This window comes from Silurus meridionalis, chromosome 24, assembly GCF_014805685.1.
Source record: "Silurus meridionalis isolate SWU-2019-XX chromosome 24, ASM1480568v1, whole genome shotgun sequence".
Lineage (NCBI taxonomy): Eukaryota > Metazoa > Chordata > Actinopteri > Siluriformes > Siluridae > Silurus > Silurus meridionalis.
In genome coordinates, this window is record NC_060907.1 from 18,626,391 (window position 1) to 18,639,711 (window position 13,321).

General features: G+C 36.6%; 1 long non-coding RNA gene across 3 annotated transcripts; it reads left to right on the plus strand.

Moving 5' to 3' along the window:
* Positions 1-2,902: 2,902 nt before the first annotated feature.
* Positions 2,903-9,193, plus strand: LOC124378550. Of its 3 annotated transcripts, none has more exons than XR_006924272.1 (6): positions 2,903-2,938; positions 4,260-4,396; positions 4,620-4,696; positions 6,065-6,175; positions 6,526-8,234; positions 8,713-9,193. It is a non-coding gene; the product is annotated as an uncharacterized LOC124378550 (long non-coding RNA). The 3 variants fall into 3 exon arrangements; XR_006924273.1 differs by having other exon boundaries at positions 2,910-2,938; positions 4,297-4,396; XR_006924271.1 differs by lacking the exon at positions 2,903-2,938 and having other exon boundaries at positions 2,945-4,396.
* The last annotated feature ends 4,128 nt before the right edge of the window (positions 9,194-13,321 follow it).

The following is a 13,321-nucleotide window of genomic DNA, read 5'->3' on the forward strand; positions in this document are numbered from 1 at the left end:
AGATCCCACCCTAAGAAATGAGCCTGAGGCGCAGTACAGTGAATGACAAGAGCTGAGAAGTGAAGTGACCTATGACAACTTTATAATGAATAATAATGAGAAGATTTCGGTTACTTTTTATATCAGTATCCATAATAATAAGGAAACGTTACGAAACGTTATGACATCCAAATTAACTATTCAGATAAAGTGTATTTGAACACCTGGCTTTCCAATTCATATGTGCTTTTTCCCCAAACTGTTCCCACCAAGCTGGAGGGACATAACTAGATAATATCTGTATACAAAGCCAGATCATTGAAGATATGCTTCACATGGTTTGGAGTGGAAGAGCATCTATTAAACACCTATTGAACACCTTCAGGATGAATCTTATGGTTTCTTAGATTATATACGGCAAAAAAAAGGTCACACACTCAAAAATCTGCAGGACTAAAAGACTTCATGGGTTTTTTTACCCCGAGGAGTTAAAAGGTCTTACACACACACACACACACACACACACACACACACACACACACACACACACACACGGTGTTAAACAGTCTAAAATCCGTAAGGCTTCGTGGTTTTTTTTTTGCAAAAATGGATGTCGTTTGTTCATTTCAGGAAGAGAACACACCTGACCTTTCGGATACAAAATCAACACCATTAAATTGGCTTGATCTCGTCTTCACTGAATGATCAGTGTCCTTTAAAAGCCTGTTTCCACTGAACATTTGCATTTCCACCATATTACTAATTAAACTTATTCTCAGTCGAGTTTCAGTATTACCTTTCTCATATTTGATTTGCCCATCTTCAATTCAATTCAATTCATTTCTATTTGTATAGCCCTTTTAACAATGGACATTGTTCAGGAGCAGCTTGCCAGATGTATAAATTAGTCCCTATATGTTTAACCCTAATAAGCGAGCCAGTGGTGACATTGCAAAGGACAAACTTCATGAGAAAGCATGTGGGAGGAACCTTAAGAGGAACCAGGGTCAAAAAGGAATTTAGATCTATGGTACTCCTTTACCTAAGAAAGAGCTGTTCCAGGTCAAATATGGCTCCTTTATAAACCAATAATCTCCATTCTGAATGATTATAAACAAGAAATTTGCAGTTTCTTTCATTTGTTTGTCTTTTATAGATTTTACATGATGCTCCAGCAAATGTGAGAGGACATTACTTAGAGAAGCACCACTCAACACTATACTACCACCACCATGTTTCACAGAGTGAGGTGTAGAGTGTAGTTTATGGTTTTATCTGAGATGAGAGGATGAAGGGTCAGATGAGTTGATATGTGGACAAAAGAGTGAATAAATGGGCAGATATGTGGATGGAGGGGCAGATGAATGGATGAAGAGTCAGATAAGGAGATTGTGGGGCAGATGAATGAATAGATAGCTGGTGAGTGGATATATGGGCAGACGAGTGGATAAATAGGGAGATAAGTGGATGGAGAAGCAAATGAGTGGATATATGGGCAGATGTGTAGATAAATTGGCAGAAAAGTAGTAGAGGGAGGGGTAGATATATGTGTAGATGAAGAGATGGTGGGACAGATGAAGAGCCAGATGAATGGAGAGAAAGGCAGATAATTGGAAGGAAAGACAGATGAGTGGATATATGTGCAGATGAGTGGATAGAGGAGTAGATGAGAGAATGGAGGAGCATATGACTGGATAGAGGAGTAAATAAATGGAAGGATGGGGGAGTAAAAATGTATAGATAGATTGGTGGATATTTTAAAATATGGGTGGGTTGCTTAAAACAATAATAGACTGATGGATGATTATAGCATGGATTAATGAATAATACATGGATAGGATATATAGATGGATGGATATCTAGGATTTTGTTAAGATGTGTGCAAATCCACAGGTAGTATTATAGTGCTGCTGACTTCATTTTCTCCTCCTTTCTGTCGTGTAAAAGGTGTTTTTCCGGCTCTGCACTGCCCGGCCTTTTCCCTGCATGTATTAATTTCATGCTCTGAAATCAACACGCTCGTATTATTTTCAATTTTAATTTAATTTGCGAGCCTATACAAGTCCACTGTTGTTCGGATTCCTGTTAATAATGATGTCATCAGCATAAATCGACCGTCTAATTCCCGCAGTGCTGCCGAGGCCCCGTATTTATTGCTTTCACTTAGGGAAAGTCACATTTTAATTAATAACTGGGTTTTATGAGTGAGCAGTCAGTTTCATTTCTCTTCTCTCTCTCTTTTCACACACACACACACACACACACACACACACACACACACACACACACACACACACACAATCACACACACGGTTACTGTACAAATTAGTATTTGCTCATATAACTGCTATATTGCAGGCTTTAGCAGCCTCTAGTGGTTAGAAGAAGAATTACATCCTGAAGGTAATCTATGCAATGTACTCATCTATATCTGTTTGGATATTCATAAAAATTCAGGAAAATCTCCCAGCATTACAAATCAAATGTGTGTGTACCGACTAATCAGATACTGAGCTTAATTATAGTTTCAATTAATCACTTTCTTAAATTATTATTATTATTTTTTTTTTATACGTCAATCAATCCGATGATCACTAGATTGATCCCTGTCATGTAGAGTGAGAAAACTCTGAGCTGGATCAGGCTCTTAGTTCATGCATGAAAATGTCATGCTATCGCATCCAAAGACTTCCTTTAACATTGCATGCCTCCAAATTTGTGCCAATAGTTTGAAGAAAACGTGCATATGGCTGAATAATTCTAGGTGTCCCAATACTTTTGTTCTTATAGAGAATATCTGGGTATTGAAAGACTTTTTTCAATGATGAATTCTCGATGTATGTCTTTAAAGTGAAATAAACCTTTTCAGATTCACAGGGGATTTCCGAGGATCTGGCAGTGTTTACGTGTAAAAGAAGCGAAAGTGAAATCAATAAAATAAGAAAACAAGCAACATCTGGTAAGTGACGCACTGTAAATTGCGTTATCAAGCAATATCTCTTTACATGAGGCAAATATCTCAAGTGGAAATATTTAAGTGCATTTTCGACTTGATTTTATTTAAATCAATTTTTAAGGACTGTTTGTTCAGAACAATGAATAATGCTAGTGTTTATTAGGTCTAGGTTGTAATTACATTGTAAAAAAAAAAAAGGGAGGCTATGTTATGGAATATACTTCTCATTACTTTAACAGAGGTTCATTGTTGCCTTTAAAGGTGAAAGGAAATGTAATGATGAAGCAAAGATAAAAAAGTGCAGACGAGCAAGAGGCAGTAGGATTCGTAGTTTACAAAAAAAACCTGATAGAAATACTGACTGATGTAATAGAACCTCAGGTACACTATATAGATAAAAGTATTGGGACACCAGTGTTTTCAAGCCATATCAAGTTCACAGTTGTTCCAGCATCACAATGTCACTGTGCACAAAACCAGCTCTATGAAGATATGCTTTACATAGGCTGGAGCACAAGATAATGATTGTCCTTCTATAAACCTTGTCCTTCTATTTACCTTTGAGATGAACTGAAACACATGGATGGACTGCACCCCAGGCCTCCTCAGTTCACCTTTACCTGACTTCCTGACTTTCATAACGCTATTGTAACCGCAAATAAAGTCAGAAAGTAAATTTCATGCTCTAGTGTCCACAAACATTTGCAAAGTATATAAATAAAAGTGTAGAATACTCGTTATTCATCACATATACATTACAGCACAGTGTAATTTTTACTCCACATATCCCAGCTTCTTTGGAAGCTGAGGTCAGAGCACGGGGTCTGCCATGATACGGCGCCCCTGGACCACAGATGGTTAAGGACCTTGCTCAAGGGCCCAAGAATGACAGCTTGGTGATACGTGGGCTTGAACCCCTGACCATCTGAACAGCAACCCAACACCTTTACCACTGACCTTTTTTTCCCATGCATGCATTAATTAAGCATGCATGACTAATATTTGAACCATATTAAAGCTGAAATTAAACTTCTGGCACTTCTGCTGTCATTAAATGTACAAAATTCTGCAAGCACAAAGGTCAATGAGTCAAACAATATCTGGAACTCAACTTTTCAACTGACAGTCATCAACTGACAGATCTAAACATGAGTAACAAGTAATAATAATCCCAGATTTTGGATTTGGGTGAACATAATTGCCAAAAATTTGCATATCCAGAATCTATGATTTAGCTGAGGGGGCAAAAAGTTTTGCATAAAACTGTACCTTATGCTCATGTTTTTGTTGCTTTTTTTTCCTGCAATTAACTTTACACTTATAGTCACAAGTTTTGACCTGATACTAAGACCTAAATATAGGATTTTGTGGAACTTCCGTTGTATCAGCATCAATATTGCTGCTAATCCAGGGACTTCTTGAAAATATTCTAATAAGAGGAGCAGAGTCGAGTGGCATATGGTGAGTATTATATCCTTAAGCATCACACTTAATGAGTCCAGACGCCATCATCTGTTCATCATCTGTGCATTATTTATTTACTGGTTAATTGAGGTCCTGCAGTAATTCAGGATGACGCCATCACCATAAAACACAGCTTTTCTGTTGATTTCTTAATATGTTGACTCATAGATTGAATTTCTTTCTTTTTAACTGAAGGAATTGTTGTTTTTGATTATTTTAGAAAAGAAAAATGAAGTTTATCAAGTCCATAATCAGACCCATTACCATCTCAAGAGATGTTCAGACACAAAAGTTACTGTGAGTTGCTGTACTTCAGTTTCCACCATGTGACATTTTTTCCCATTGTTTGAGCTTCTACTGATGATGAGAAATGGTATCTCAGAGGCCTTCTGATTAAAAGATTGAGAGTTCAAGATGTCTCTGGTGGGCCCCTGATTGAGGCACATATTGCAAGCTGCTCTGAATAAGGGCAAATGCTGTAGAGTTGTCCTGTCTGAGCTTTAGCAGCTGTCATAACACCTTGAAAGGAATTGTGGTGTTGTAAACATCAAGGCATGTGTCTAAAATGACTTTTACAGTCAGGAAGAACTGAGCCTGTTGGTAACTTGGAATTCGGAGAGCACCTGAATACAGTAGTACTTGCTAAAATATAGAAACTAAATATCAACTGTCCAGTTTTTATATTTGTGAAATAACCTTAGAGGGGACCTCTATGTTTGGTGGGTTATTAAAAAAAACTCTGCTGGTCACCAAGGCATCCAGTTTTCAGACCCTTTTCTAAGGTCTTTGCTAATAAAATTGAATCTTATACAATCCCCATTGAAGATCAATATCTTGTATGGATTTATACGAAGAGGTTTTAAGGGGCTCTTTGGGAAACTATGCAAATCAAAAAACATGCCAAGCTCCTTTCAGAAATGCTGTTTCTGTCTCTGTGAGCCCCCAGCAAGGTGCCACCACAAACACCTTCAGCATATCGATACTGTTTTTTCAGCTCCTGTATGAAGGTTACTTAAGGCTTTAGACAGTGTACCAGGATTAAATTATGGGGTACACAACATCAAAACAGTTCCACCTATATAAAAGCTTTCAGGACCATCAGTCTAAGGCACCAGAGTTTGGAGACAGTCCGGGGGAGCTCCCAGACTCATCGTGACTGCTGTTTGACTCTGCTAGAGAGAGCAACGTTTGACACTGAGTTGATGTACCAGCTGGCTTACACTTGCTAATAAGCACTGTGAAGTCTTACCACACACTGTGAATCAATGGTGGCTATGTAATGTAATGTATGCATAGCGCTGATTTACCAGGCTTGTGGCAGATTGGGAAATTTGATTGGATTGAGCAGCCATCCAAATGCTATATGGATGTGTAGGATGTGTGGTGATATCATATGCTTTCATCAATTTTTTAGTATTCTGCAAGTACTAGGGCACTGTCCCCTAAGGTGTAATGCTTCACATGGAAAAACCAGGCAATGCGGGTCCAGATTTATTCTTTGGAATACTCTCCGCAGATCATACAAGGGGGTCTTGGCATGTAACTGATGGCCACTGATTTATTGCAATAAACCAAAGGCGACCTCAAACCTCATTCTCCTTATTCAGAGCCAACCTTTACATTTACTAAAACACTAAATCTCTCAATTCTGCATGATACTTTCAGACTAATTCAACCAAGTACAGATTCTCCACTGCCTATGCAACAGCGACTCAGAAGTGACACTGCTCTCTCTCATCCTACTCTCTTCAGTGGATCCCAGTACTCTCCACTAAGGTGGGTTATAATCTTTCACTAGATCTTTGATTGATAGGTTTGCTAGGGATTGTTTCCATCCAAATTGTTAAGTTCCACCAAGCATTGTTCTTTTATTTTATCAGCTCAAAAGACTTTTATTAGTCTACAGCTCTGCAGTTTATTAGTCAGCAGCTTTATTAGCCTACGGTTCCAGTCCTGAAGTATATCTGCCCCATAATTATGAGGTTCCTACACACTTCTGAGTTTCATTACTATTCAGTTTTAAAGAGTATTTGCTAGTAGTTATGCTGCTTATATTTTAGTGACTTTCATATATATTTTACTACATTTTTCTGTATGTAATAATGACTAAAAAAGGATGGTTTCAGATTTGAGGAATTGATCCCAGCACCTCCACTGGCCATGCATCTGAAATTCAAAAGCCATTTGCCCTCTACTTTGTCAGGCGGAGTCGGACCTTGGAGGACACGGCAAGTTATTTCCCTTCAGAGTGTTATTAATGACTAGTGAAGCTAAACATTATGGGCATATGTGAGACTTTTGGTAAGGAAGCTTGAGCAATTTGTGCAAGGATTTTAATGTTGAAGAGAGCCTGTAAAGCTATCACAGGGGGAGGCTACGTATATGCTGCCAAGGTTTAATGAGAGTGCGCATCCTGGCAGAGTTTAAATTTATTACCTAGTTGGAGATTAGTCAGTGATAGAGGGATGAGGATGTGATATGTATGGAAAGAAAATAGCAGACGTGATAACAAATTTAATGTGTAGTTGTACAGAGTTGACTCCAATATGACATTCAACTTTCTAACTTCTGAGGCCAGCCATCAATGAAGAGTACAGTTCAATCCAGTTTTATTCCTATAGTGCTTCTAGCAATGGACATTGTCCCAAAGAAGCTTTGCTAATTTAAATGCATTGTGAATGTACGTTAGCATTGTAAATGAGTCTCTATATAGTTTATACCAAAGAGTGAGCCAATGGACTGTTATTAATATCAACAGTTAAAATTGATTAGGACCACAATTTGCCTGAACAGTTTAACCACCCATCACTTAACAGTATAATGGAACTTTAAAGAATTGATATTCGGTGACACCCAGATGATGACGGGTTCCCTTTTTGACTCTGGTTCCTTTCAGGGTTTCTTCCTTATGATGTCTCAGGGAGTTTTCTTTTTGCCACTGGCTCGCCACTTTAGTGCTTATACAATACGCACTAAACTTATACATTCCCACTTTATAACCTCTTTATCCCTGTAAAGCTGATTTGGGAAAATTTCCATTGTTAAAAGTGCTCTACAAATAAAATTTATATGAATGTATCTGAATTGAACTTGGATGCAAAACTGTTCATTGTAATTGCAGCTTTAAGGCATTGTAACAAACTGCTTATATTGATTACACCATCCGAAAATCCCAATTCACACAACTCTCTAACCCCGATTACTCCTGACCCGTTCCTTTCCCTCTGAAAAACCTATTTACAAAAGGCTTAACCAAACAAATAAGTTTTCACCTCATCAACTATCGAATTGTGTAGTGAGCTTTATAGATACAGCCTTTCTTGTGATGGAGATAAGAAGTGGGGTTGAAAAATGGAAAGAAAGCCAATGATGAGAAAGTATGAGAGTGAAACCGAGTGTCATCAACATACAAGTGAAAATGAAGGAGAAGAAAATTGTCTGTTGAGGAAGTGGCACTAGCATTACAGTAGAAATAGGCTACACCAAGAACTAGCCTTATAGCCAAACATAATAATCCCGAAAGTAGCATTAAATTAGACTCCATATAAGTACTTTTTAAGAGAGCTTCATGGATAGTATATATTCTCTGAGGCTAAAATAATGTTGTAATACATGTAGAACTTGGGCTCACATATAAAACAGTTTATTCAAGCAGACAAGTGTAAGGAAATGCAAATCAGACTTCTATAATAGATATCCATCTGTTCATGTGTATATGATGCTTGTAGATCACCTAGCATGAGGTCTATCCCCTCAGAATCCTGGTATTTGAAGCATCCTCATGTACATGATTTCAGAAATTGTGACAGTTGAAGCGGAGCAATTTTTCCCCAAAGTAAGTGATTTTTACCTTCAGTGTGAAAGTAATGGTTATTTAGGTATTTATATATTTTTGTTTCCATGACTGGTAGATCAATATAATCAACTACATCTTTTCACTATGTTAATAATTACAACTCTGTATAGTCCTACAGTATAAGAACAAAAGTATTGGGACACCTGATTATTCCAGCCATATTTTGTTCTTCTCCAAACTATTACTGCAAAATTGGAGGCGCACAATTGGACTGGGACACAAATGGTACTGGATGTGAAATGGGGTGTTAAGAAAGCACCAATCTTTTGGTCAGGTGTCCACAAACTTTTTCCGTATAATTTATGGTTTATCTCGCGCCAATGTCTAATTTAATATGTGATTTATTTTCAGTACATGATAGTTAAAATTAAAGTGAAGTGCATGTTGGATTTTATTTGTATGTTTGCATGTATATACATATATAGTATATATATTGAGACTTTGAATCTTCTTCCAGATCCATCACCCTAAACTGCACATCACACTGTAAAAAGCTTCATGCTGATCTGACGTTTCAGCGAGAAAACAGTAACTTCATAAGAAAGAATTTTATTCCTTTTTCTCTTTTTTTTCCCCCTCCTTCAGCAACAGCTAAGATCAGCTTTCATATTAATGGGTTGGGAATCAATTTAGAACCCAAACAACCTCCAGAACTCGTTTCTCTGTAGCTCTGTAACTCCTATTTCTCAAAACAAGTATGCAGTATATATTGCACTTTTTACATAGATCCATAATCTATCATTTTTAATATATATTACATAGAAAACGTGCACTATTGTTTTGGATGCCTTTTTACTGTATATAATTAAACACATTATTGTATAAATATATCATTTTTAATGCTGTTTTTCTTTTCACCAAACTTGTTAACTTTGTGCTATTGTTATGATCTTGAACAGGTACGAAAGAACAGCTCTATAATAAAAAAGCAAACTGTTTATTTGATTCTAATCTTCATTCATATAATTTTATTTAAAGTCTTAGGAAAAAGGCATTAATGATTTTGGGCCGTGTTACATTATTTACTAAACTGCTTCCTTATAAAATCAATAGTCAGCTATAGAAGAATCTGCCAACCTCGTGATTGTGAGCAACCTCACACAGATAACCTAAAATTTTCCCCATTTTACTTTACAAATACATAATATAGCCAAAGGTCTGACCTGACCATAACATTTGTATGTACATTTTGAACATCCTACTCTGTGTTTAATCCCCATTTCCTGTTATAGTAACCTTCAATCTTCTGGCAAGATGTCCACTAGATTTTGTTGAGATTTTTGAGATTTCATTCAGCCACTTGGAGGTGTTATTAGGTGAGGTGAGGAGTCCTAATAACAGTCAGGGGTGCAGTCAGCGTGATAAATTCATCCCAAAGTTGTGCAATAGGGTCAGAGCTTTATAGGAGGCCACTCTAGATTCAATTAAATATAATTCAGCTTTATGTGTAGAGCACATTCAACAATTGTCCCAAAGCAGCTTTACAGGGATAAATAGGTTATACAATTTTTATTAATATGTTAATATCTTTAAGTTTATCTCTAATAATTAAGGAAAAACTCCAGAGATGCAATAAGGAAGAGAGAAACCAGAATCAAATAGAGAACCCGTTCATGATGAGTCCTTAAACACAGGACTTAGGTGGAGGGGTAATTTATTGGTTAAGGTGTGGGTTACTGTTTAGAAGGTCAGGGGTTCAAGCCCCCATATCGCCAAGCTGCTGCTCTTACGCCCTTGAGCAAGGACCTTAACTCGAGAGATGCTGTAACATGGCTGAACCTGCGGTCTGACCCCAGCTTTCAAGTAAGTTGGGATATGCGAAGAAAGAATTTCACTGTGCTGTAATGTATATAATATATAAAAATAAAGGCTTTTCTTTCTTTTCTGTTCATACAAACTGCAGTCCTGAGCCTTTGTAGCAGACTGTTCATATGTATTATATAGTCCAAATCCATCCTCAAAGTTAATTTCCTTACAATTCTGTTTAATTTGTATCGTGATTTTAACAGTGTACATCGTCTCAGAACAGTTTACAGAAATTCAAGTGCTCAGTAATAAAGAATGTATACGTTTGTTCCTTAATTGTAATTGTAATTGTAAGTTTGTCCCTAATGAGCAAGCCAATGGGCGACTGCGGCGGGAAAAACCTCGAGAGGAACCAGACTCAAAAGGAAACCAACCCTCAACTAGGTGGCACCGAATGTCCATATATTACAGTTTATCATTGTTGAGGTGTGAAATGAGGCGTGATTAAATGCAACTTGTGGTCCTGAGCCATTGGTGCAGAACTTCAACATTAAGTACAGTCCAAGTTGATCATTAACTTGATTAAAATCTTCCACTCCAACCTATGTAAACCAGATATTCATGCAGCTGGCTTCGTGCAACAAGTTTGGGTCTCCTAAATCCCCAAATCCTAAAAAAAAAAAGGGAAATTTTCATACTTCAGCGTCTAAAGACTTTCTATACAATCGTGTGCCTGAAACTTTGGAGTAGCAGTTTGGGAAAGAACCCCATATGACACAAATTCTGTCCATATAGTAGACTTTTATAATTGTTTAGATTTAATTATAGTCAATTAATAAGTTTTTTATCTTCTAACAGCTGTAACTGTCAGACTGCGAATAAACAAATCAGTCATAAAAAAATCATTAAATGGGAGCATTTCATGGCTGTTGACTCATTTCTCCTAATCATTCTGACACAATAACAGATGAGTGTCAGGTCTCTGGTGGTCTCCTTCTTATCAAGTGTGTAGGTGTGGATTATTTCTGTCACTGAGATCAGTGGGATGGAAAAAGCTCTGGGACAAGTGTTTATTAGTAAATGTTGTGACAGGATTTGTGTTCACACTCCACACTTTAATCTCAGTGTGTGGCTGAATTTACACTGACACGAAAATATCCTCCACAGAACGAATCCTCTTCAGACTGCATACATACTACAGAGAAATCATGCATACTGTATACACACACACACACACACACTCACATTTCCTGTCATAACATTTAATAGTGACACGTGTTGTTTACTTTACGAAAAGTCCAGATTTTATGCAATGTAATGATCTTATGTTGAGGAAAATTAAGAGTAAATCTTTAACATTAGCAAACACTTCTGGCCGACTTATGAAACCTAATTAATAAAATGTAATTAAATATTCAACACTGTGCGTGATAAGTTTGATCTGAAATGTTTGATTCTGCCTTCAGAAATGAAGCAAATCAATTCTGATGAAAATGGTCTGCTTTTCTTTCCTGTCTTAATGGAATTTTGAATGGATGATAAAATAGATGGATTTTAAGGAGGACTGGACTGATTTATTGAAGGATGAATGACTATGCAGATCGGTGGATGGATGAATAGATGATGGATGTATGGATGGCTATGTAGATGTATAGATGGATGGATTAATGACTATGCAGGTGGATGGATGGATGGATGGATGGATGGATGGATGGATGGATGGATGGATGGATGGATGAATGGATGAATGGATGATAGATTGATGGACTGATGGATTAATGACTATGCAGATGGATGTATAGATAGATTAATGACTGTGGATGGATGGGTGGATGAATAGATTGATGGATGGAAGGATGGATTAATGTCTATGCAGATGGATGGATGAATGGATGGATGGATGGATGGACGGATGGATAAATGGATGGATGGATGGATGGATGGATGGATGGTTGGATGGATGGATTAATGACTATGTAGATGGATGGATAAATAAATAAATATTCAAATGGATAAATATATTTTCTTTCAACAGTGTATTCCTCCAATTTCACAGCATTTTGAGTAGGATTTCTAATAACATGAAATGTGCAATTTCAATAAAATAAGAAAGAGCGAAAGACTGAGGACCATATAAATGACTTGATAAATGATTACAGACAATTGCACTATTTCTTTCAATTTATAAATAGTTTTTAACCCTTTGTATTCATCTAGCCTGAACACTACTATTTTGGACCACTAGAGGGCTCTCTACCCACCCACAACAATTTTTTTAATTTTTTGCTATTACCTTGCTTGCCTTGCTTTGTTTTTGTCTTCATAGTCCTTTAATGTTTACAGAAGATCCTATCACTGATATTTTGATCTTACTCTGTATTTTGACTATAGTCTGGATTATGTTTATCATTTCTCAGTGTTTTTGGTCCTGTTCCTGGATTGTTTTGACTTTAGTCTGCCTGTTAGAAGATCCTCTTAGAAATGTACCTTGTTGGTTTTTTAGTTTCGTTTTTAGGGAAATTTTCATGCTACTGCAGACAAAGTCAATCATACAATTGTGTACATCCAGTTTTGTGGGAACAATAAAATCTTTTCAAGTTATTTAGTGTTTCATTTCTTTTAGTTACTTACTTTCACTTTCATTGTCTCTATTTAAAGCAGTATTTTCACTTTCCACCAGTTTTGTCATTTTGCTTTAATTCTTTCCCCCAATGCATTGTTACAGGTACCTGACACCTAAACACAGCGTAGATCATGTATGCCAACTTGTTAAACTGGTTTCATCCATCACTGTGTGTGGATTTGGAACTGAACCAAAATACAGAGCTTTCAGTGCGAGTCGAATGTCGAACTGAGAAATCCAATGAACCGCAATGAATTTTTTTTTTTACACAATTTATTTTCCCTCAATGATGTGTTTCTTTTCCCAAGGCAGTCATTTTAAATGCTCATTTCATTCATTTTCACAGACAATTCATTTATATTTCTGATTCACGTTCACATGTAGTTAATTTCCGAACAATTCGTTCATTTTTTCTTTTTGAAAAACATTAATTTATACTGAAGCATGTTACATTTTTAAGATAATCATTATTTTTTATCTGGTTGATTAATTTAGTTTCATACGTGATTTATTTATGTTCACATAGGATTAATTTTCAAACGATTCATTTATTTTACAGATAAAATTAATTTATTTTTATTATGACAGACGATCCATCTATTTTTCACACACAGTTCATTCACTCTGACTCACAGTTCCATAGGGAAGTTGTAAATCAATGGGTAAGATGTTGTACTTCTTATTAAAAGGTTGTGAG